General features: G+C 41.0%; 1 pseudogene; it reads left to right on the top strand.

Moving 5' to 3' along the window:
- The first annotated feature begins 10,694 nt into the window (after positions 1-10,694).
- Positions 10,695-13,429, top strand: LOC141562144 (homeodomain-interacting protein kinase 1 pseudogene; annotated as a pseudogene).
- Positions 13,430-22,552: the final 9,123 nt, after the last annotated feature.

Genomic DNA, 22,552 nt, shown 5'->3' with positions numbered 1-22,552 from the left:
GGCAAAGCTAGAACATTCATTTGTGGGCTTTCTTTTGTTATTTGCTTGCCTTTCATTTTTGGTTCTCTTTAATTCATCTAGGCCTTGTGGTTCTGTGCTCCTATCCCATTTGCAAATGCCACCTCAGTTTATATTCAATTCAATTTGGCTTTTACTGAATACCTACAAGGTATAAGGTCCTCTGCTTATTCCCCTTAATGGACCCAAGTCCTTTCTCTGACACTTATTAAGGGTATGACCTTATCCGAGGGACTTTTCTTTTTCCTCTCCTATGAAACAAAAGAGTTGGACTAGATTCTCACAAGGATTCTCACCCTTTTGATGGCATACGCTTCTGTGAAAAATCTGGGGAAGTCTATGAACCCGGTCTTTCACTCATGTTTTCAAAAGCATAAAAGCAAAGAAATAGGCTTACAAAGGAGATCAACTGTCTTGAATGATAATAATCCAAATGTCTTTTGAAAACAAATTTAGGCACCCCAGGTTAAGAACTCCTGGACTAAATGATCTCGGGGGTTCATTCTAGCTCTCAGGTATTGGCATTTTGTAAGGGTATGTCCAGCTAAGACTATTTCCAGCTAAAGACACTCTTTGTCTCAGTTATATTTCCCACAGGCCTTTGAGACAAGCAGCTTCTACCATTCTAAAGGTAAGCTCCTCAAGGACAGGAACAGAACAGGAATTATGCCCTCAAGGAACTTATTGCCTAATAAAGGTGATGGCACCTTTATTACTTAATTTATCACTTAATTTACTTAATTATTTATTTGACTTTATTATTACTTTATTTACTTAAGGACAAATTTCTTTATTAAAGGCGGAGCTGAAGGATTTATCTTCATCCCCAATTTTCCTTCTATCCTTAAGGTGCTTTCTGAATATTTGATTCTCCCAACCCTCTCCAGCTACATTGACATTACAATGGCCACCTAACATGTTTTTCTACCACTGCCCACTTTCTCGTATTTATCCTTCATATCATGTTAGTAGATTCTTATTTATGTCAGTCTTCTGCTCCAAAAATCTTCCACCACGTGGCATTTCATCCCAAGTAAAATTTCACTTCTAGACACATCCTTAACTTTTCCCATTCCTTGCCTTTGCCCCAGCTACAAGACTGTACACTTCATGAAGACCAAATCATTTTTTACAAAGTGTTATCTAAAATGTCTATATCTCTCCATATCTAGCATAGTGCTCTACATACATTAGATGCTTAATGTGTGCTTGCTGGGTAAAACGAATAAAGAAATTAACGTTTCCAGATCTAGTATTGGCTCACATGAACATTGCTTCCACAGAACTACAGCAGCCCACCAGGCCCTGGGCCACTTGTTCAGGCTAGTAGAGCTAAGGCAAGACTGGGGCCTCATGGGCCTGGAAAAGTGATCAGTGCTCAAGGATGATCCAAATCTGGCGATTAAGAAAAGGCTCCTGATTGGAAGCACGTCCATCTATCTGAGCAGGCAAGGAAGAGCTCAAGTACTTAGTATTCGGTTTTTTCTTTGCCTCTGTCAGCCAGCAGTCCTGTTTTTAGTAGTCTTGCTGGGGTCCACACCTTTTCAAAAAAAATTAACAAATACCAAGTGTAACCTTGTAAGGAATGTGACCCCCAAGTGTGCTTTTACATGACATCATGATTTATACATAGCCATTGAATTCTCTCTCATATTGCTGTCCATCCCCCAAAAGCTTCTCAGCTGATGGAAGAGTGAGTTATAATCCTTTAGAGAGTCAGATGCTTGAGACTTATCCTAATTCAAACCCAAACACAATTTTTGAACTTGTTTCTAGCCTAGTGCCCAGTAACATCCCCCAGTGTAAATAAGGAATGTTTTCTTTGGGGGGGGTGTGGTCTCTTCCAATGTGATTCACTTTGGGGGACCTCTTTCTAAGCTCCTCATGCTTTCTTTCTTAAACTTTCCCATGTTTCTTTGGGAATCTTCAAGGTATCTTCTCAAGCAATACAATTCAGAAAATCCCTTCGGGTTCATTCCTAGTAGTCTCATGATGACAAGTAGGAGACCCAACTGCCTATTGTGATAAAAGTGATCCTGACCTAATATGGAAATAGGTATGGAACAATTGCACATGTGTAATATGTATATATATGAGATTGCTTGCTGTCTAAAAGGTTGAGGGAAGCGAAGGGAAAAAACTTGGAATACAAAGTTTTGCAAGGGAGAATGTTGAAAACTGTGCATATATTTAAAATAAGAGCTAAAAGAAGATCATGACCAAAACTAAACTTCATATTTTTTGTTCCCAAACTTTGTCTGATTCAAATTTCCCTATTACTAAGAAGAGTAATACTATTCCATCAGTGGTAGCTCCAACTCTTCACTCTTTAAATTTGTCCCTAAACATATCCAATCTATTGCTAAGTTCCTATCCATTTCGACTTTGGCAACATTTCCAAGGAAGCCCTCTACTATGCTTCAGGACTGATACCATCTTGATGCATGAGTCCATCATCTCTTTGCTTAGACTATTACAATGGCCTCTGGCTGAAGTTTCACCTCACCTCAGTACATCCCCCACTCAGCTATCAAAATGATCTTCCTAAAACACAAGAATGACCACATCAATACCCTATTCACTCAATTCTCATGAGTCCTTATTATCTTCAGGACCAAATATCAAATTCTGTCTGAGCTCTAAAATCCTTAATATTTTGGCCCTTTATTTCCTTTCTCGTGAAAGAAACTATTTTACTATTATATTTATAACCAAATTTGAATTTGGGATTGAGGCTTTTCTCCTTTATTCCCTATTTTAGATCCCATCTGTGAAGGAGAAAACCAACTAGAGTTGTCTGCATGGAGCTTTATTCAGGTTGCTGGAGAGAGCAGAATCTCCTGATCAAACTGATGAGAGTTAGGTAAGGGGCACCTAGATGAAATGAGGATTGGGGTCTACTGGCAGTTTGGGGGTACGGAGGCAAATAGAGCTCCCCTGCAACCCCTTTGGATTCGGTGCTAGGATACAGAGATAAATGAGGTCTAGTGCCATTGGAAGAGTCCTCTGGAAAAGAATTTACAGACCAGAATACCTAGATTAATAAAAGAGGGTTTTTTGGGGCGTGGAATTAAGGTTATAGGGAGAAAGACGCCAGGGCTGGCTCCGGGCAGACAGGAACCCTTGTCATAGCTGGAGTGTGCAATGTTTGGGGCTCCTGAAAAGAGTGGGTTTCCCTCTTTCTATAATGAGGGGCTTTTGGTAATCTTGAAAAGAGCCAGTAGGTGGAGGGCTCCTGGCTGGTTTTGGCCAGGGTTAGAATTTGAATAGAATTGAATGGGTTTTTAGATAAGGAACTGTTGGTGCTGGGGGTGGGGGGTGGGAAACCTGAGCCAATCATTAGAGTGGTGGCTGTGATAGCCTATGTTAGCTCAGATCCAGTGGGGGCTGGGAAAGACTGGATATCTCCCATTGACATTCATGGTGGCTGGGAATTAGCAAGGAGTCTTAACCCACCTCATTTCCCCCCCTCAAACAGTTAAAAGTTAAATTAAATTTAAAAAAGATTTGGGGCAGGGTTGAAGATATTCTCCAAGGATCTTCAGAGTAGCGGGATCCCTTCTCTAATCAGACAGCATTCTCTATTAGGAGCTTCCCTCACAGAGATGAAGATCTACCTGGGACAAACTCTTCCCAACCAGGTTTGAAGGCTGCAGAATTGGATTCCCCAGCCACTTTCCATTTGGTGCTCCCACAGAGAGGTGATGTTTTCTTTATCCTTTTCTGATATTTTAATCATAATTGTCATTATTCTTTTTCTTTTATGTCTTATTTGATGTATTCGTTGTTATCGTAATCAACCTATTCCCTGTATTGTATAATTAAATCTTACTCTTATTTTTGATTGTGTTTGAGAGTGTCATTTATAGGAGCGAATCCGAACTTTTCCCTAAAATCACATAACATAAATTGGCGTCACGAACAGGATCCAGTGCATAAATGCCTCTCTTTAAGAAAAATAGAGCTCTGTGTCCCTCTGTGTGTGTATGTTTGTCTGCTTTGCCTTTTTTGTTCTGTGTTAAAAGTTAGCAACCTCATAAGAGATAAGAATTCAGCCTCTGTGTTACAGTCTTAGGAAAATATCATGCTAAGTTGTGATAAAGTGGAATTCATTCAGTGTAGTAATTATTTCCGAGTGGCTGAGGTAGAAAAAAAAAAAAAAAAGAAGAAGTTTGAAAAATCTTTTTTTCTCTTTCTCTCTCTCTGCCTCTGGCTTTTGCAGGAGGAGGGAGAGAAGGGGGGAAATAAAGTTTGGAAAGTTTTGAGAAAGTAGAAGATCAGTGGTTATCACTTCTATAAACAAGCAGCCCTGTTATCAGAACTCAGGATAGTGTGAATCTTACTAAAAAAAAAATCCTTATTAGCAGGTTTGCTTTCATGGAATTAGAGATCAGAAAGTTTAAGAAGGCTAAGTTGGGTAATTGTCTGCAGCATTTGATTAAGAGCTTTAAGAACAATGGTTAAATAATTTGGCAATTGGTTATTTTCATCTTGCAACTATATAAATTGATATAATATTTTTGTGATATTAAACTTTTTAACCTGTTGTACCAATTTGTAAGAACAAAAAAATTTGACTATTTTATACTGGTGGGGAAGTTTTCCCTGAAAAGCAGGTTTTCAAAGTCTGCTAGAGAGGAATCATGGCAATAAAACCTTATCTGCTTAATGCCACCTGTGAAAAAGAAGTTTCTGCTAGTGGCCTTGAAACCCTCAGGCAGAACGAAGAAAAAAAAAACTAAAAAAAACAAAACAAAACAAAACAAAAAAAACTAGTTGGTTTGCTTCTGAAACATTGGACAATTTGTTAACATTATGGGTTATGTTTATAGGACATGTGGGTTTTATAGAGGTATTATCTATTTATTGTATTATGAATCTTAAAGTTTAAAAAAAAGGTGATTTTTTAAAAGGGACAAGAGATATTGATTTACAAAAGTAATTAATAGTTTAAATGGAGCATCTAGTCAGAAGCGTTATTGGGTTTGGAAGTGTTTAAAGTATGTTGGAGAAGTTTTGAGCAAGTAAGCCTTAGGAGGAAAGCAGAGAGTTGGGACAGGAGAATGGAGGAGATTTAAGAAGATTGATTAGTGGGAGCAAATGATTTCAAGAAGAAATCAGTGGGAAAAAGAAGAAACTGGTTGGAAAGGGTCGTCACAGAGAGATGGCTGTGAGGCGGGATGTGTTTTTGCAGGGGAGAGCAGCAGTAGGAAGCTGAAGTCGTTTTTGGCTGAAGAAAGCAAATGGATTAAAAGGGTCAGGCTTCTCTTACAATACCTTAATTGATTGAACATTTGTTTCTTTAGATACATAAGGGTTTTCATGTTTTAAAGAGTATGATCAGAAATGTGATAGGTAGTTTGAAAGGGTTATTTAACAAAAAAGTTTAATTGATGTTTTTAAGAACTTTTCAGATTCTTTTATGTGAAAATAGGAAATTTTAATTAACTGTATTGATGACAATTATTTAGAGGGAGTCCAAAGAGAATAGTTTTTGCCTTTGTCCTTTTGAAATTGTTTTAGTTATGGGCAATATGTAGTTTGGGGTTTTTCTGTGTATTGGGTATTTTATTTTTTAAAGCAAAATGATTGATATAATATTCAATTTAGGGAACATCTACTTGGGTATATAAGAATTGTGTAAACATTCTGGGATAAATTTCTTATTGTTAAAAGTCTTACAATATGGAGATCTTGTGGCAGGGAGGAAAAAGAGTGACCTTGTCCAAGTCACTATCAGTTTGTTAAATTATTTAGGAGCACAGGGACTGAGAATTCCTTAAGACAAATTGCAATTTGTGAAATGTGAGGTAAAATATTTAAGTCATTGTATAAGTGAAGGGAAAAAGAAATTAGATCCTGTAAATTACTTGAGGGAAAGATTGGAAACAGAAAAGATAAGGAATTGGCACACAGGGCATTGGTCACTGAAATTTGGACTAATCTTATGTTACCTCAGGACGTTGCAGTGATTCATGTGCAGGGGCACCAAAGAGATTCGAGACTGCTTTGTGGATGAGGAGGTGAACCGGGCTGGAGAAGAAGAATCAGTAAGTATGCAGAAGATGATGGTGTTAATTCTGGCATTTCTGCTTCAAAGGCTTCCAACTTCCTTTACCCCAGGAGAGAAGCAGGAAATCCAAAGCCTTGGTGCTGAGGAGGATAAAGAAGGGCACTGGTTCCTCCCTGATGGCAGAGAAGTACTGACCACAGCAGATATGAGACGTGAACTCCAATATTTACCTCAAGGCAGTCACTGGGGTGTCCAAGAACTGGGTGACTTAGTGTTGACTAAGTTGGAGTACCCAATAGCAGGTAACTGGTCAGCGGGTGTCCTGTTTGTCAGGCTGAATAGGGCAGCCCAATGACAAGTCCAAAAAGGAGGAAGGCCTCCTGATATCAGGCCTTGCAAAAGTGTACAGATGGACTTTACCGAGCTGCCATCAGTGGGGCGTCTCAAATACCTGTTGGTTGTAGTGAACTATCTGACTTTATGGGTGGAAGCCAACCATTCTGGAGAGCAATGTGGAATTATGCCCCAAAAGTTATCAAACTGTGCATGCATACCCTTGGATCCAGCAGTGCTACTACTGGGCTTATATCCCAAAGAAATATGAAAGAAGGGAAAGGGACCTGTATGTGCCAAAATGTTTGTGGCAGCCTTTTTTGGTAGTGGCTAGATAATGGAGAATGAATGGATGCCCATCAATTGGAGAATGGTTGGGTAAATTATGGTATATGAAGGTTATGGAATATTATTGTTCTGTAAGAAATGATCAGCAGGATGAACAGAGAGAGGCTTGGAGAGACTTACATGAGCTGATGCTGAGTGAAATGAGCAGAACCAGGAGATCATTATACACTTCAACAACAATACTGTATGAGGATGTATTCTGATGGAAGTGGATATCTTCAACAAAGAGAAGGTCTAACTCAGATCCAATTGATCAATGGTGGCCAGGATCAGCTACATTCTCTCTAGCTAATACAGATGTCCCCCTGCTAAACTACCAGTCTGCCCTGTGTCCATCATGGGCAGCACCTGTTGCAGGAGTTGCCCAGCAGAATGTCTCCTTGCATCCTGGAACTACTCCTATTTGCACTCAGACTGATCCATTCCAGCAGCCTTTCATCGTGTGTCCACCTGCTTTTCATACTGAACTCCAGTCACCTGCAAAGCATTTTGGATTCCCTGTGAGGATAGAGAATGCTGTGCCAATCTTACCGCAGGCACCTGCTGCTCAGCCACTACAGATCCGGTCAGGAGTCCTCACCCAGGAAAGCTGTCCACCACTAATGAATGGTAGCAACTCTCCATCCTCATGTAGCCACCAGCTTCATTAGTACATGGATGTTTGGAAAGGTTATGATGGGGATGATTGCTAGTGTATTAATTTCTAAACCTATTCAAGCTGCAAACCAGTGGCTGCTGAATAGGGTAAGGCATGTGATGATGAGTGATGTGATGACTCTCTAAAGGATTATAACTCACTCTTCTATCATCTGGGCATCTTTTGGGGGATGGACAGCAGTATGATAGAGAATTCAATGGCAGTGTAAAAAGCATGATGTCCTGTAAAAGCATACTTGGGGGTCACATTCCTTAGGTTCAAATGTTACACTTTGTAGGTGTTATTTTTTTGTAAAGATCTGGACCCCAGTAAAACTACTAAAAACAGGACCACTGGCTGACAGAGGCAAAGAAAAAAACCTAATACTGACACTAGAGACTCCTAGTTCCTAGAAGTCAATGGCCTTGCACTTTGTCTTCCTGCTCCACCCAGATTCCTTCTCCCTCTAGAAACATCCCCCACTAATTAAACTTTCTATAGAGTTCAGCTGACACTAATCAAACTTTCTCTAGAGCTGAGGTAATGTTAACTACCACTAATTAAACTTTCTATACATGTTAAGTACCACTCATCAAACTTTGTATAGAGTTGAACTGAAGCCGATTCAAACCCAAACTTCCCTTTTATTTCCATAGCCCCCAAGGCCTGAATTCTAATCATAAAGCTAAGTACTCTGGTTGAACCACCTGGAAAAACTCCTAATCCCTTCTTGGGAGCTCCTGTCTGCTAAGAGACTCGATTTCTTTGTGATTTTTAAGAAAAAAAATCTCCTATTTCTTTGCCTCAGAAGTAAGAGTGAATTATTTCACTAGACTTGAGCCTTGCCTCAAACACCATAAGCCTGGGATCCCCAACAATCCTAAGTACTTGAGCTCTTAGTTGCCTGCTCAGATGGATGTGCTTCCAATCAGGAGTCTTTTCTTAATTCCTAGATTTGGATCATCCTTGAGCACTAATCACCTTTCCAGGGACATCTGAATCCCCAGTCTTGCCTTAGTTATACTAGCCGGAACAACAGGCCCAGGGCCTGGTGGGCTGCTTGTAGTTCTGTGGAAGCAATGTTCATGTGAGCCAATACTAGTTCTGGAAATGTTAATTTGTTTATTCATTTTACCCAGCAAGCACACATTAAGCACCTACTGTATGTAGAGCACTATGCTAGATATGGAGAGATATAGACATTTTATTTTATTTTATTTTATTTTTCCTGAGACTGGGATTAAATGACTTGCCCAGGGTTGCACAGCTAGAAAGTGTTAAGTGTCTGAGACCAGATTTGGATTCAGGGTTGGTGTTCTATCCACTGTGCCACCTAGCTGCCCCGACATATATATTTTAGATAACACTTTATAAAAAATGATTTGGTCTTCATGAAGATTTTAGTCTTGTAGCTGGGGCAAAGGCAAGGAAAGGGAAAAGTTAAGGATGTGTCTAGAAGTGAAATTTTACTTGGGATGAAATGCCACGTGGTGGAAGATTTTTGGAGCAGAAGACTGACATAAATAAGAATCTACTAACATGATATGAAGGATAAATACGAGAAAGTGGGCAGTGGTAGAAAAACATGTTAGGTGGCCATTGTAAGGTCAATGTTGCTGGAGAGGGTTGGTAGAATCAAAAATTCAGAAAGCACATTAAGGATAGAAGGAAAATTGGGGATGAAGATAAATCCTTGAGCTCCGCCTTTAATAAAGAAATTTGTCCTTAAGTAAATAATGTTAAATAAATAAATAAGTAAATAAAGTGATAAATTAAGTAATAAAGGTGCCATCACCTTTATTAGGCAATAAGTTCCTTGAGGGCATAATTCCCGTTCTGTTCCTGTCCTTGAGGAGCTTACCTTTAGAATGGTAGAAGCTGCTTGTCTCAAAGGCCTGTGGGAAATATAACTGAGACAACTAGTGTCTTTAGCTGGAAATAGTCTCAGCTGGACATACCCTTACAAAATGCCAATACCTGAGAGCTAGAATGAACCTCAGAGATCATGTAGTCCAGGACTTCTTAACCTGGGGTGCCTAAATTTGTTTTCAAAAGACATTTGGATTATTATAATTCAAGACAGTTGATCTCCTTTGTAAGCCTATTTCTTTGCTTTTATGCATTTGAAAACATGAGTGAAAGACCGGGTTCATAGACTTCCCCAGATTTTTCACAGAAGCGTATGCCATCAAAAGGGTGAGAATCCTTGTGAGAATCTAGTCCAACTCTTTTGTTTCATAGGAGAGGAAAAAGAAAAGTCCCTCGGATAAGGTCATACCTTTAATAAGTGTCAGAGAAAGGACTTGGGTCCATTAAGGGGAATAAGCAGAGGACCTTATACCTTGTAGGTATTCAGTAAAAGCCAAATTGAATTGAATATAAACTGAGGTGGCATTTGCAAATGGGATAGGAGCACAGAACCACAAGGCCTAGATGAATTAAAGAGAACTAAAAATGAAAGGTTTAAAACTTTTTAAAGCCATGAGACCCGACTTTGTGCCATGACTAAATGGCAAAGGTGGGTTCCCTAGCTAGTTAATGAATCAGAACAAAAAGAATGCCAACAGTGAATCCTGAGGGAAGGGTAGAAAGGGCTAGATAAAACCACTGGGGATAGAGTTTGGGCAACAAAAAGGATCTGTCTAAAGAAGACCAAGAAGTAAAAGCTCCAGGATGGAAAAGAAAAATAAAGGTTTGTAAAACAGGAAATATAATGAGATACCTATGAAAATCTTTAAATGAGTGTTAGATCATACTTCTATAACTCTTTAGATTACAAAGGACCTGTGTCTCCACAGCTCCATGGTTAGGATTATTCCTAGGTGCTACATCGGTTGTCTGGTACTTAACAATTCTCTAGCTCATTGAATTCAAAGTTCACACCTGTAAAGAGTTGACACCTGTCAAGGAGTTGACACCTGTCAGGGAGTTGACACCTGTGAAGGAGTTGACACCTGCCAAGGAGTTTGCTCATTGGTTCTGTAAGGAGTTCCCACAAGCCCATGGATTCTCTGGGAGGATATAAGGAGCCAACATTGAGTGGGGAAGTCAGTCTGGATTGGGTCAAGGAGAAGATCTGGACTTGAATTCCTGGCTGCATTTTCAGATCATTGAATTGAAACTAAAAGCTCCAGAAGCTCCCCAAGAGGTCTGCTCCCAGGAAACCATTTGCAATTTGGAGGAAACACAACATCAGAATAGATTAAGATCTTCTTAAATCCTTTTTGATTAGAGAAATACAAATGGATAAAGATTTCAGATATCATTTCACACCTAGCAGACTGGCTACAATGACAGAAAGAGAGAAGAGAAAGAGAGAAGAGACAGAGACAGAGAGAGAGCACCAGTACAAGGGTGTGCTAGAAGCTTCCACAATGTCCCCGATTCAAATGGACAGGCAGACAGTCTCATCGAGTGCCTTCTGCAGTGCAAAGAAACGGAAAACAGAGCCTTCTGGCTGGGACATTTCAGGACGGAGCAGCAACAAAAAGTATCCTACTCCCAGCAAGAAGCTCTCAGCCACACAAGGACAAGAAAACTCCTCTCAGCAGGTGACAAGGTTCAACCTCCCCTCTTATGACCAGAGCCTCCTTCTGCCAGCTCCCACAGTGGAGCATGTCGTGGTCATGGCTGCTGACAGCACCGGGGGTGCTGCCACCTCATCCTTCCCGAGCAGTCAGACCCTCACTCACAGAGGCCACGTTTCTTGGCTGGAGCCCTATCACAAATGTGGATTGAAGAGAAAAAGTGAGGAGGTGGACAGCAGTGGTAAAGGGCAGATCATAGAAGAACATCCCCCTGTCAGGCAGCAGAACAGGACTGTGGTGGGTGCCGCTGCCACGACCACCACCGTGACCACCAAGACCAGCAGTTCCAGCAGAGAAGGGGATTACCAGCTGGTCCAGCATGAAATCCTTTACTCCATGACCAACAGTTACCAAGTCCTAGAGTTCTTGGGCCGGGGGACATTCGGGCAGGTGGCCAAGTGCTGGAAGCGGAGTACCAAGGAAATTGTCGCCATTAAGATCTTGAAAAACCATCCTGCCTATGCCCGACAGGGCCAGATTGAGGTGAACATCCTTTCCCTCCTGAACAGGGACGATGCTGACGAATCCAATGTTGTCCGTTTTTATGAGTGCTTCCAGCACCAGAATCACACCTGCCTGGTGTTTGAGATGCTGGAACAGAACCTGTATGATTTCCTAAAGCAGAACAAGTTTCGTCCACTGCAGCTCAAGTACATCCGGCCCATCCTACAGCAGGTGGCCACAGCTCTGAGGAAGCTCAAGAACCTTGGCCTGATCCACACGGACCTAAAGCCAGAAAACATCATGCTGGTGGATCCTGTGCAGCAGCCATACCGCCTCAAGGTCATTGACTTTGGCTCTGCCACTCAGGTATCCAAAGCTGTGTGCTCCTCCTACATACAGACACGCTACTACAGGGCTCCTGAAATCATTCTTGGACTGCCGTTTTGGGAGGCTATTGATATGTGGTCCTTGGGCTGTGTGATAGCGGAGTTGTTTCTGGGCTGGCCTCTCTATGCCGGGGCTTCAGAATATGAGCAGATTTGTTACATTTCACAAACACAAGGCCTCCCGGCAGAATACCTTCTGAGTGCAGGAACAAAAACAAGCATGTTTTTCAACAGAGATCCTCGTTTGGGTTACCCACTGTGGAGACTAAAGACGCCAGAGGAGCATGAGTGGGAAACAGGAATCAAATCAAGAGACACCCGCAAGTACATATTCAACTGTTTAGATGACATGGCCCAGGTGAATATGTCTACAGACTTAGAGGGAACGGATATGTGGGCAGAAAAAGCAGATAGAAGAGAGTTCATTGATTTGTTGAAGAAGATGCTGACAATTGATGCAGATAAGAGAGCTACTCCATGGAAAACCCTCAACCACCCATTTGTGACAATGACTCATCTTTTGGATTTCCCACCCAGCAATCATGTTTTGTCATGCTTTCAGAACATGGAGATCTGCCGAAGGACAGGGCACATGGATGATCCAGTGAAACAGATCAAGAACCCTTTGACCACCCATTTTGCCCCCAACACAAGCACAAATCTAACCATGACCTTCAGCAACCAGCTCAATCCCGGGCACGGTGTCGCCAGTGTTTTGGCGTCCAGTTCTACTGCAGCAGCAGCTACACACTCTCTGGCTGATTCGGATGTCCCCCTGCTGAATTACCCGTCTGCCCTGTATCCATCAGGGGCAGCACCTGTGGCAGGAGTTGCCCAGCAGAGTGTCTCCTTGCAGCCTGGAACTACTGCCATTTGCACTCAGACTGATCCATTCCTGCAGACTTTCGTCGTGCGTCCCCCTGCTTTTCAAACTGGACTCCAGGCATCTGCTCAGCATTCTGGATTCCCTGGGAGGATGGAGAATGCTGTGCCAATGGTACCCCAGGCGCCTGCTGCTCAGCCATTACAGATCCAGTCAGGAGTCCTCAGTCAGGGAAGCTGTCCACCACTCATGGCAGCAACTCTCCATCCTCAAGCAGCCATCATCACACCACAGCAGGTGGTGCCCTTTACTCTGAGCTGTGCACCTAGCCGGCCGGCGCTGGTTGGACACACTGCCACTGTCCTGCAGGTCTGGCCTGGAGGAACCCAGCAGATCCTCTTACCTTCAACAGGGCAGCAGTTCCCTGGGGTGGCTCTACACAATTGTGTTCAGCCTACTGAGGTCATTCCCCAGGCCATGGGGATTGGCCAGCAGCTGGGAGACTGGAGGAATGGGCACTCAGGTGGCAGCCAGTACAGTAGCCTTATGCAGCAGCCCTCTCTGCTGACAAACCACGTGACTCTGGCCACGGCTCAGCCCCTCAACGTTGGAGCAGCTCATGTTGTCAGGCAGCAGCAGTCAAGTGCCCTCTCCTCCAAGAACAAGCAGCCGGCCCCAGCTCAGGCCCAGACTGTCTCTACATTAGATGTCTCACCTACTCAAGTCTCCTCACTGATGGGGAGCAGCTCACTCTGTACCAACTCTTCCTATAGTCCCCCGGTCCCTGTGCAAGATCAGACTGTCATCATCCCACCTAGTAACAATCCTAACACTCTATGAGGCAAAGCTAGAACATTCATTTGTGGGCTTTCTTTTGTTATTTGCTTGCCTTTCATTTTTGGTTCTCTTTAATTCATCTAGGCCTTGTGGTTCTGTGCTCCTATCCCATTTGCAAATGCCACCTCAGTTTATATTCAATTCAATTTGGCTTTTACTGAATACCTACAAGGTATAAGGTCCTCTGCTTATTCCCCTTAATGGACCCAAGTCCTTTCTCTGACACTTATTAAGGGTATGACCTTATCCGAGGGACTTTTCTTTTTCCTCTCCTATGAAACAAAAGAGTTGGACTAGATTCTCACAAGGATTCTCACCCTTTTGATGGCATACGCTTCTGTGAAAAATCTGGGGAAGTCTATGAACCCGGTCTTTCACTCATGTTTTCAAAAGCATAAAAGCAAAGAAATAGGCTTACAAAGGAGATCAACTGTCTTGAATGATAATAATCCAAATGTCTTTTGAAAACAAATTTAGGCACCCCAGGTTAAGAACTCCTGGACTAAATGATCTCGGGGGTTCATTCTAGCTCTCAGGTATTGGCATTTTGTAAGGGTATGTCCAGCTAAGACTATTTCCAGCTAAAGACACTCTTTGTCTCAGTTATATTTCCCACAGGCCTTTGAGACAAGCAGCTTCTACCATTCTAAAGGTAAGCTCCTCAAGGACAGGAACAGAACAGGAATTATGCCCTCAAGGAACTTATTGCCTAATAAAGGTGATGGCACCTTTATTACTTAATTTATCACTTAATTTACTTAATTATTTATTTGACTTTATTATTACTTTATTTACTTAAGGACAAATTTCTTTATTAAAGGCGGAGCTGAAGGATTTATCTTCATCCCCAATTTTCCTTCTATCCTTAAGGTGCTTTCTGAATATTTGATTCTCCCAACCCTCTCCAGCTACATTGACATTACAATGGCCACCTAACATGTTTTTCTACCACTGCCCACTTTCTCGTATTTATCCTTCATATCATGTTAGTAGATTCTTATTTATGTCAGTCTTCTGCTCCAAAAATCTTCCACCACGTGGCATTTCATCCCAAGTAAAATTTCACTTCTAGACACATCCTTAACTTTTCCCATTCCTTGCCTTTGCCCCAGCTACAAGACTGTACACTTCATGAAGACCAAATCATTTTTTACAAAGTGTTATCTAAAATGTCTATATCTCTCCATATCTAGCATAGTGCTCTACATACATTAGATGCTTAATGTGTGCTTGCTGGGTAAAACGAATAAAGAAATTAACGTTTCCAGATCTAGTATTGGCTCACATGAACATTGCTTCCACAGAACTACAGCAGCCCACCAGGCCCTGGGCCACTTGTTCAGGCTAGTAGAGCTAAGGCAAGACTGGGGCCTCATGGGCCTGGAAAAGTGATCAGTGCTCAAGGATGATCCAAATCTGGCGATTAAGAAAAGGCTCCTGATTGGAAGCACGTCCATCTATCTGAGCAGGCAAGGAAGAGCTCAAGTACTTAGTATTCGGTTTTTTCTTTGCCTCTGTCAGCCAGCAGTCCTGTTTTTAGTAGTCTTGCTGGGGTCCACACCTTTTCAAAAAAAATTAACAAATACCAAGTGTAACCTTGTAAGGAATGTGACCCCCAAGTGTGCTTTTACATGACATCATGATTTATACATAGCCATTGAATTCTCTCTCATATTGCTGTCCATCCCCCAAAAGCTTCTCAGCTGATGGAAGAGTGAGTTATAATCCTTTAGAGAGTCAGATGCTTGAGACTTATCCTAATTCAAACCCAAACACAATTTTTGAACTTGTTTCTAGCCTAGTGCCCAGTAACATCCCCCAGTGTAAATAAGGAATGTTTTCTTTGGGGGGGGTGTGGTCTCTTCCAATGTGATTCACTTTGGGGGACCTCTTTCTAAGCTCCTCATGCTTTCTTTCTTAAACTTTCCCATGTTTCTTTGGGAATCTTCAAGGTATCTTCTCAAGCAATACAATTCAGAAAATCCCTTCGGGTTCATTCCTAGTAGTCTCATGATGACAAGTAGGAGACCCAACTGCCTATTGTGATAAAAGTGATCCTGACCTAATATGGAAATAGGTATGGAACAATTGCACATGTGTAATATGTATATATATGAGATTGCTTGCTGTCTAAAAGGTTGAGGGAAGCGAAGGGAAAAAACTTGGAATACAAAGTTTTGCAAGGGAGAATGTTGAAAACTGTGCATATATTTAAAATAAGAGCTAAAAGAAGATCATGACCAAAACTAAACTTCATATTTTTTGTTCCCAAACTTTGTCTGATTCAAATTTCCCTATTACTAAGAAGAGTAATACTATTCCATCAGTGGTAGCTCCAACTCTTCACTCTTTAAATTTGTCCCTAAACATATCCAATCTATTGCTAAGTTCCTATCCATTTCGACTTTGGCAACATTTCCAAGGAAGCCCTCTACTATGCTTCAGGACTGATACCATCTTGATGCATGAGTCCATCATCTCTTTGCTTAGACTATTACAATGGCCTCTGGCTGAAGTTTCACCTCACCTCAGTACATCCCCCACTCAGCTATCAAAATGATCTTCCTAAAACACAAGAATGACCACATCAATACCCTATTCACTCAATTCTCATGAGTCCTTATTATCTTCAGGACCAAATATCAAATTCTGTCTGAGCTCTAAAATCCTTAATATTTTGGCCCTTTATTTCCTTTCTCGTGAAAGAAACTATTTTACTATTATATTTATAACCAAATTTGAATTTGGGATTGAGGCTTTTCTCCTTTATTCCCTATTTTAGATCCCATCTGTGAAGGAGAAAACCAACTAGAGTTGTCTGCATGGAGCTTTATTCAGGTTGCTGGAGAGAGCAGAATCTCCTGATCAAACTGATGAGAGTTAGGTAAGGGGCACCTAGATGAAATGAGGATTGGGGTCTACTGGCAGTTTGGGGGTACGGAGGCAAATAGAGCTCCCCTGCAACCCCTTTGGATTCGGTGCTAGGATACAGAGATAAATGAGGTCTAGTGCCATTGGAAGAGTCCTCTGGAAAAGAATTTACAGACCAGAATACCTAGATTAATAAAAGAGGGTTTTTTGGGGCGTGGAATTAAGGTTATAGGGAGAAAGACGCCAGGGCTGGCTCCGGGCAGACAGGAACCCTTGTCATAGCTGGAGTGTGCAATGTTTGGGGCTCCTGAAAAGAGTGGGTTTCCCTCTTTCTATAATGAGGGGCTTTTGGTAATCTTGAAAAGAGCCAGTAGGTGGAGGGCTCCTGGCTGGTTTTGGCCAGGGTTAGAATTTGAATAGAATTGAATGGGTTTTTAGATAAGGAACTGTTGGTGCTGGGGGTGGGGGGTGGGAAACCTGAGCCAATCATTAGAGTGGTGGCTGTGATAGCCTATGTTAGCTCAGATCCAGTGGGGGCTGGGAAAGACTGGATATCTCCCATTGACATTCATGGTGGCTGGGAATTAGCAAGGAGTCTTAACCCACCTCATTTCCCCCCCTCAAACAGTTAAAAGTTAAATTAAATTTAAAAAAGATTTGGGGCAGGGTTGAAGATATTCTCCAAGGATCTTCAGAGTAGCGGGATCCCTTCTCTAATCAGACAGCATTCTCTATTAGGAGCTTCCCTCACAGAGATGAAGATCTCTCTCTTCCCAACCAGGTTTGAAGGCTGCAGAATTGGATTCCCCAGCCACTTTCCATTTGGTGCTCCCACAGAGAGGTGATGTTTTCTTTATCCTTTTCTGATATTTTAATCATAATTGTCATTATTCTTTTTCTTTTATGTCTTATTTGATGTATTCGTTGTTATCGTAATCAACCTATTCCCTGTATTGTATAATTAAATCTTACTCTTATTTTTGATTGTGTTTGAGAGTGTCATTTATAGGAGCGAATCCGAACTTTTCCCTAAAATCACATAACATAAATTGGCGTCACGAACAGGATCCAGTGCATAAATGCCTCTCTTTAAGAAAAATAGAGCTCTGTGTCCCTCTGTGTGTGTATGTTTGTCTGCTTTGCCTTTTTTGTTCTGTGTTAAAAGTTAGCAACCTCATAAGAGATAAGAATTCAGCCTCTGTGTTACAGTCTTAGGAAAATATCATGCTAAGTTGTGATAAAGTGGAATTCATTCAGTGTAGTAATTATTTCCGAGTGGCTGAGGTAGAAAAAAAAAAAAAAAAGAAGAAGTTTGAAAAATCTTTTTTTCTCTTTCTCTCTCTCTGCCTCTGGCTTTTGCAGGAGGAGGGAGAGAAGGGGGGAAATAAAGTTTGGAAAGTTTTGAGAAAGTAGAAGATCAGTGGTTATCACTTCTATAAACAAGCAGCCCTGTTATCAGAACTCAGGATAGTGTGAATCTTACTAAAAAAAAAATCCTTATTAGCAGGTTTGCTTTCATGGAATTAGAGATCAGAAAGTTTAAGAAGGCTAAGTTGGGTAATTGTCTGCAGCATTTGATTAAGAGCTTTAAGAACAATGGTTAAATAATTTGGCAATTGGTTATTTTCATCTTGCAACTATATAAATTGATATAATATTTTTGTGATATTAAACTTTTTAACCTGTTGTACCAATTTGTAAGAACAAAAAAATTTGACTATTTTATACTGGTGGGGAAGTTTTCCCTGAAAAGCAGGTTTTCAAAGTCTGCTAGAGAGGAATCATGGCAATAAAACCTTATCTGCTTAATGCCACCTGTGAAAAAGAAGTTTCTGCTAGTGGCCTTGAAACCCTCAGGCAGAACGAAGAAAAAAAAAACTAAAAAAAACAAAACAAAACAAAACAAAAAAAACTAGTTGGTTTGCTTCTGAAACATTGGACAATTTGTTAACATTATGGGTTATGTTTATAGGACATGTGGGTTTTATAGAGGTATTATCTATTTATTGTATTATGAATCTTAAAGTTTAAAAAAAAGGTGATTTTTTAAAAGGGACAAGAGATATTGATTTACAAAAGTAATTAATAGTTTAAATGGAGCATCTAGTCAGAAGCGTTATTGGGTTTGGAAGTGTTTAAAGTATGTTGGAGAAGTTTTGAGCAAGTAAGCCTTAGGAGGAAAGCAGAGAGTTGGGACAGGAGAATGGAGGAGATTTAAGAAGATTGATTAGTGGGAGCAAATGATTTCAAGAAGAAATCAGTGGGAAAAAGAAGAAACTGGTTGGAAAGGGTCGTCACAGAGAGATGGCTGTGAGGCGGGATGTGTTTTTGCAGGGGAGAGCAGCAGTAGGAAGCTGAAGTCGTTTTTGGCTGAAGAAAGCAAATGGATTAAAAGGGTCAGGCTTCTCTTACAAGACCTTAATTGATTGAACATTTGTTTCTTTAGATACATAAGGGTTTTCATGTTTTAAAGAGTATGATCAGAAATGTGATAGGTAGTTTGAAAGGGTTATTTAACAAAAAAGTTTAATTGATGTTTTTAAGAACTTTTCAGATTCTTTTATGTGAAAATAGGAAATTTTAATTAACTGTATTGATGACAATTATTTAGAGGGAGTCCAAAGAGAATAGTTTTTGCCTTTGTCCTTTTGAAATTGTTTTAGTTATGGGCAATATGTAGTTTGGGGTTTTTCTGTGTATTGGGTATTTTATTTTTTAAAGCAAAATGATTGATATAATATTCAATTTAGGGAACATCTACTTGGGTATATAAGAATTGTGTAAACATTCTGGGATAAATTTCTTATTGTTAAAAGTCTTACAATATGGAGATCTTGTGGCAGGGAGGAAAAAGAGTGACCTTGTCCAAGTCACTATCAGTTTGTTAAATTATTTAGGAGCACAGGGACTGAGAATTCCTTAAGACAAATTGCAATTTGTGAAATGTGAGGTAAAATATTTAAGTCATTGTATAAGTGAAGGGAAAAAGAAATTAGATCCTGTAAATTACTTGAGGGAAAGATTGGAAACAGAAAAGATAAGGAATTGGCACACAGGGCATTGGTCACTGAAATTTGGACTAATCTTATGTTACCTCAGGACGTTGCAGTGATTCATGTGCAGGGGCACCAAAGAGATTCGAGACTGCTTTGTGGATGAGGAGGTGAACCGGGCTGGAGAAGAAGAATCAGTAAGTATGCAGAAGATGATGGTGTTAATTCTGGCATTTCTGCTTCAAAGGCTTCCAACTTCCTTTACCCCAGGAGAGAAGCAGGAAATCCAAAGCCTTGGTGCTGAGGAGGATAAAGAAGGGCACTGGTTCCTCCCTGATGGCAGAGAAGTACTGACCACAGCAGATATGAGACGTGAACTCCAATATTTACCTCAAGGCAGTCACTGGGGTGTCCAAGAACTGGGTGACTTAGTGTTGACTAAGTTGGAGTACCCAATAGCAGGTAACTGGTCAGCGGGTGTCCTGTTTGTCAGGCTGAATAGGGCAGCCCAATGACAAGTCCAAAAAGGAGGAAGGCCTCCTGATATCAGGCCTTGCAAAAGTGTACAGATGGACTTTACCGAGCTGCCATCAGTGGGGCGTCTCAAATACCTGTTGGTTGTAGTGAACTATCTGACTTTATGGGTGGAAGCCAACCATTCTGGAGAGCAATGTGGAATTATGCCCCAAAAGTTATCAAACTGTGCATGCATACCCTTGGATCCAGCAGTGCTACTACTGGGCTTATATCCCAAAGAAATATGAAAGAAGGGAAAGGGACCTGTATGTGCCAAAATGTTTGTGGCAGCCTTTTTTGGTAGTGGCTAGATAATGGAGAATGAATGGATGCCCATCAATTGGAGAATGGTTGGGTAAATTATGGTATATGAAGGTTATGGAATATTATTGTTCTGTAAGAAATGATCAGCAGGATGAACAGAGAGAGGCTTGGAGAGACTTACATGAGCTGATGCTGAGTGAAATGAGCAGAACCAGGAGATCATTATACACTTCAACAACAATACTGTATGAGGATGTATTCTGATGGAAGTGGATATCTTCAACAAAGAGAAGGTCTAACTCAGATCCAATTGATCAATGGTGGCCAGGATCAGCTACATTCTCTCTAGCTAATACAGATGTCCCCCTGCTAAACTACCAGTCTGCCCTGTGTCCATCATGGGCAGCACCTGTTGCAGGAGTTGCCCAGCAGAATGTCTCCTTGCATCCTGGAACTACTCCTATTTGCACTCAGACTGATCCATTCCAGCAGCCTTTCATCGTGTGTCCACCTGCTTTTCATACTGAACTCCAGTCACCTGCAAAGCATTTTGGATTCCCTGTGAGGATAGAGAATGCTGTGCCAATCTTACCGCAGGCACCTGCTGCTCAGCCACTACAGATCCGGTCAGGAGTCCTCACCCAGGAAAGCTGTCCACCACTAATGAATGGTAGCAACTCTCCATCCTCATGTAGCCACCAGCTTCATTAGTACATGGATGTTTGGAAAGGTTATGATGGGGATGATTGCTAGTGTATTAATTTCTAAACCTATTCAAGCTGCAAACCAGTGGCTGCTGAATAGGGTAAGGCATGTGATGATGAGTGATGTGATGACTCTCTAAAGGATTATAACTCACTCTTCTATCATCTGGGCATCTTTTGGGGGATGGACAGCAGTATGATAGAGAATTCAATGGCAGTGTAAAAAGCATGATGTCCTGTAAAAGCATACTTGGGGGTCACATTCCTTAGGTTCAAATGTTACACTTTGTAGGTGTTATTTTTTTGTAAAGATCTGGACCCCAGTAAAACTACTAAAAACAGGACCACTGGCTGACAGAGGCAAAGAAAAAAACCTAATACTGACACTAGAGACTCCTAGTTCCTAGAAGTCAATGGCCTTGCACTTTGTCTTCCTGCTCCACCCAGATTCCTTCTCCCTCTAGAAACATCCCCCACTAATTAAACTTTCTATAGAGTTCAGCTGACACTAATCAAACTTTCTCTAGAGCTGAGGTAATGTTAACTACCACTAATTAAACTTTCTATACATGTTAAGTACCACTCATCAAACTTTGTATAGAGTTGAACTGAAGCCGATTCAAACCCAAACTTCCCTTTTATTTCCATAGCCCCCAAGGCCTGAATTCTAATCATAAAGCTAAGTACTCTGGTTGAACCACCTGGAAAAACTCCTAATCCCTTCTTGGGAGCTCCTGTCTGCTAAGAGACTCGATTTCTTTGTGATTTTTAAGAAAAAAAATCTCCTATTTCTTTGCCTCAGAAGTAAGAGTGAATTATTTCACTAGACTTGAGCCTTGCCTCAAACACCATAAGCCTGGGATCCCCAACAATCCTAAGTACTTGAGCTCTTAGTTGCCTGCTCAGATGGATGTGCTTCCAATCAGGAGTCTTTTCTTAATTCCTAGATTTGGATCATCCTTGAGCACTAATCACCTTTCCAGGGACATCTGAATCCCCAGTCTTGCCTTAGTTATACTAGCCGGAACAACAGGCCCAGGGCCTGGTGGGCTGCTTGTAGTTCTGTGGAAGCAATGTTCATGTGAGCCAATACTAGTTCTGGAAATGTTAATTTGTTTATTCATTTTACCCAGCAAGCACACATTAAGCACCTACTGTATGTAGAGCACTATGCTAGATATGGAGAGATATAGACATTTTATTTTATTTTATTTTATTTTTCCTGAGACTGGGATTAAATGACTTGCCCAGGGTTGCACAGCTAGAAAGTGTTAAGTGTCTGAGACCAGATTTGGATTCAGGGTTGGTGTTCTATCCACTGTGCCACCTAGCTGCCCCGACATATATATTTTAGATAACACTTTATAAAAAATGATTTGGTCTTCATGAAGATTTTAGTCTTGTAGCTGGGGCAAAGGCAAGGAAAGGGAAAAGTTAAGGATGTGTCTAGAAGTGAAATTTTACTTGGGATGAAATGCCACGTGGTGGAAGATTTTTGGAGCAGAAGACTGACATAAATAAGAATCTACTAACATGATATGAAGGATAAATACGAGAAAGTGGGCAGTGGTAGAAAAACATGTTAGGTGGCCATTGTAAGGTCAATGTTGCTGGAGAGGGTTGGTAGAATCAAAAATTCAGAAAGCACATTAAGGATAGAAGGAAAATTGGGGATGAAGATAAATCCTTGAGCTCCGCCTTTAATAAAGAAATTTGTCCTTAAGTAAATAATGTTAAATAAATAAATAAGTAAATAAAGTGATAAATTAAGTAATAAA

This window comes from Sminthopsis crassicaudata, chromosome 3 (genome assembly GCF_048593235.1).
Source record: "Sminthopsis crassicaudata isolate SCR6 chromosome 3, ASM4859323v1, whole genome shotgun sequence".
Taxonomy (NCBI): Eukaryota; Metazoa; Chordata; class Mammalia; order Dasyuromorphia; family Dasyuridae; genus Sminthopsis; species Sminthopsis crassicaudata.
Note: the sequence above shows the minus strand (reverse complement) of the source record. Positions and strands in the feature narration are given on the sequence as shown.